This window comes from Mastomys coucha, unplaced genomic scaffold, assembly GCF_008632895.1.
Source record: "Mastomys coucha isolate ucsf_1 unplaced genomic scaffold, UCSF_Mcou_1 pScaffold6, whole genome shotgun sequence".
In the NCBI taxonomy this organism is placed as follows: Eukaryota; Metazoa; Chordata; class Mammalia; order Rodentia; family Muridae; genus Mastomys; species Mastomys coucha.
Window position 1 is genome coordinate 551810 of NW_022196912.1, and position 4279 is coordinate 556088.

A 4279-nucleotide genomic window follows, 5' to 3' on the forward strand; every position below is an offset into this window, starting at 1 on the left:
AGACAATTTATTACAATAGAAAATTATCTATAACACACAGGTGAAGTTTCACTTCAAATGGTTTCATAGATTCTTCATTACTGTTTGTTATAATTCATAATTTCAGTGCTAAATGATTCTAACTTTTAAGTTATGGTAGTAGAACGTCTATACACACCTGTAATGCCCTCACAGATAAGAGGAGCACCTGGACTTATATAAAGTGCATAATGGCCAGGGGTGCATGTCCTCCCACTGGGGCAGCTGCTGAGTCCATGTTCAGAGTCCTTTATGTTCCTGATGTTAGATGCAGCATTCTGGGAACATGAAGACTTTGTTCCTTGTGGATAAAAAAGTGATGTTTCATGCCATATTGAAACCATGTCTATCCCAAAAATTTTGGGAGAGTTTTTGATCATAAATGTTACCAGAGAAATCTGTGACAAAACGGAACAAACACATATCGCATGGTTAAAAATCATGTTATACTTATGAGTCTTGGAGGCTAAAAATATATAGTTCAAAATTCTGAGAAAACATCAGCTATAATAAAATGTGGGGGCGGGCTTTTGTTAGAAGTTTAGAAGATGATTGTGAGATCAGATTTTTCAAGTGTGATCATTAGAGTGCAGTACTATATAAGAGGATGGTTTCCAGCTTTCACCTTGTGATGGCCAGGAGGTGACATGGACTTTCTAGCTGAGTAACATTGGTTGCCTTTGACACATTTGTGGCTATACATATTTGTAAGGATGCTTACAAATGTGTATACAGACACAACCAAGGAGAGGAGATGACTTCTGAATGTGGGTACCATCCATCTGAAACTTCCCAAGGGCTAACTACAAAGCAAGAGACAGGCAAGCTCATCCAAGCAGTAACATTCACATGTCTGTGATGACTCAGTGCAGATGCTATGGTAAAGCTTGATCCTCAGGTTTTTTATGTTGGGAAGTATTTGAAATGATGCCTATTTGGAGGAAACTGGATAGTTATGGAACTCCAATGGCAGGTCCTTTGGAAACCTATTTTTTCTCTCTGATAATTGATCCTATACAATAAAAAGAATATTTATTCTCAGTTAGGCTACCTTACAATATATTCCTTTCAGGTACAAGGGCAATTGGTCCATTAATAATGAATCAGAAACTCAAATACTGATAGTCAAAATAACCATTTGATCAATACTCTAGGACTTTTGATATTTTAATATAGTATTTTAAAGTCAGCTCCCATAGAAAAGTATACTCTATAATTTCTCTAAACCAATCATAACCAGCATCAAGAGGCCAAGGTGATATTTACTCACACTAAGGAGTCATAACAACCATATCAGATAAAAAACACTCCAAATTATATTGCCTTGGTTTTGTTGAGGAAACCATTGTGAAAATAAATAGAATTTCACACATTCTACACTGATTATGTCAGAATTCAAGTCTTGACTCCTGAACCCAGTACCTAGAACTTCTTTTTTTATCATTTCACTGCATTTTTACTCTGTGGGTTAGTTGAAGGATATTCTAATACACAACTGACAAGACTGAATTATTGAGCTCAAATATTCATTTATATTTAACTTACTTAGAATGTACCAATGATTCTTCTTCTCAAGAAGAACCATTTAAAGGTGTACTTCTTTAACAAAATGACAGAAAACCAAACCATTGACAACAACAACCACAAAATAACCCAGACTCTGAGGATAATCCTGTATTCCTGTCTCATTGTAAAGCTTGTCAAAGCTAGACTTAAAGTTCATGTTTAATTACCTTTTCGGCACTATCATTTGCCATTATTTTATTGTGGTAGGTAGGAAGCCATAAGATATATGGAGCTATCTCAGTAGATAGATGGTAAGATGACATTTGGTTAACAGAAGAATTTCTTGCAATTGTGTGTAGTGTCCTGAATACTTCTCCCAGAAGAGCAGCATTTAGCAATGGAGTTTTGCCTAAAAGACTGAACAAAGAGCCAGTTATTTTAAAACAACTTTACTCAATTTGTAAATAAGAAGGAATGGGACAGAGTAATTGTATCTCATGTATGGACCTCCACAAATAAAATGGAAGTAAGAATCTATACTTGATATATTGCTTGAAGTGTTCCCCCAGATTTGGGGTGAAAATGACAAATTTAACTGGAATACAAAGCTGGTAATCATAAGCATGATCCACAGTTACTCCCCAAGTCACACCTCCACAATGACTCCCCAAGTCACACCTCCACAGTGACTCCCCAAGTCACACCTCCACAGTGACTCCCCAAGTCACACCTCCACAGTGACTCCCCAAGTCACACCTCCACAGTGACTCCCCAAGTCACGCCTCCACAGTGACTCCCCAAGTCACACCTCCACAGTGACTCCCCAAGTCACACCTCCACAGTGACTCCCCAAGTCACACCTCCATTTGAAAATGTCTTCCATGTTTGTGAACAATTGAAACATTTTGCTATCAGTCAGGATTTTTAGTGAATATTTCTAGGTTATATAATCTCTAGTGTGTGTAAGCAAATATTAATTCTATTTTGTTTATGTGGTTCACACAATTTGCCAGCCATTACCTCTGTACTGCTGCTAATTTTTCTGTCATTCAGCTTTTGGGGTACAGCAAGCCACTGGTCGAATAATTTAGAAGTCAGCAGACTTCCTTTTATCGAGCCAAGAAACTCCTTATAGAGAAAATATATTTTGCAGAAAAAATAAATTATGAAGATTACTCAAAACATAGTCAACTCTAAAATTTAGTTTGGATCCAACACTCTTCAAAGCTACCAATCTTTCCCTCAGTTAGAGTTTTAACTGGTATGTAGCCCCAGTAAGTTTTGTCCATCAAAACTGGAAAACTAAGAGCAGATTTTCAGATGTGTTTGAATTGTAGGTAAATCTCTTCTAAGCTCAATGTGCCTCTAGTGGTCACCTGAGCAAACTAAGAGATCAATACCTCAGATCAAATACTAATTTACTTTACTTTACTTTTTCAAGACAGGTTTCACTGTGTAGCCCTGGCTGTCTTGGAACTCTCTCTGTAGACCAGGCTGGCCTTGAACTCAGAAATCTGCCTGCCTCTGCCTCCCAAGTGCTAGGATTAAAGGCCTTTGTCACCACTGCATGGACAAGTACTATTTTTAAATGACAGAAATATAAAATTATGGTAACTACAACAAAGGAAACTATATCAAGTTATTATGTAATTTCTGAAGAGCAGAAACTCATGTTTATTACTGAAAGCAGGGGATCACATGAGGCCATGGTTCTTAGAGAAGGTCCTATCACCGTTTCACTAAACAAGCAGGGGATCACATGAGGCCATGGTTCTTAGAGAAGGTCCTATCACCATTTCATTAAACAAGCATGGTTTCCAACTCTGCTTTAAACATTTAAGGTAAGATTTATAGATAATGTATCCCTTACCCAGACATTAAAGAAGAATCTTTTGGCAGTAAATAGAGACTAATACAGACAAACACAGTTATTCAAAGTATACAGAACTAAATGCCCTGTGGCTCCAACCCCCACTGTGTACATATTACATATTGACTCCTGAAACTTGGGCTCCAAACATTGGTTAAAAGAGTTAGAAAGATTGTACATCAGAGGAGCAGGAAATCTGCTTTGAGATTGGGTCTCCTAGAAATGTTCAGGAGTCTTCATTTTGATAGTCCAACAACATAATACACTTGTCAGTATAATATACTTTCTGTCTGAAGAGAAAAATCATCCAAAATTGTAACACTAACTGGGAAGAGTTAAATCCTGTGAAGCCAAACTTCGAAGAAATAGTCCATATACTACCAAGGATAATGGACTATTCAGGTATTTTAAACATATTTACAACTCCTTTTTATCTATATAATAATAACCATAAATGAAAATGGGCCATGTTTTTTTAGCAGAAGTGGAAGATTTATAGCAAACAAACTTAGAGCAAGGGAAATGACATAAATTTTAAGTTAATATGGAAATAAAATTATCATTTTATGGTGCTGAAGGCATGAGAGTGTGAGTAAGAGTAACTACTTCACAGTAATGAGCAACAATATTTCATGAGATAGAGACAAGCCGATCATGAGGTCCCATTAGGGATGGGTAGGAAAAGGATACATAAAGGAGTCACATACTCTATACTTGGGAAGAGAAAACTGCCTCTCAGATAAAAGATAGCATGGCAGAGAATGAAGAACACTGGTAGTTAAATGGATCTGACGAGGCATTCATATCAGGTGACACTCTGAAAGACCCCCAGAACTGGGGAGATCCTTACTCGAGTCTCGGGACGACGCGACCACCCAATGACTC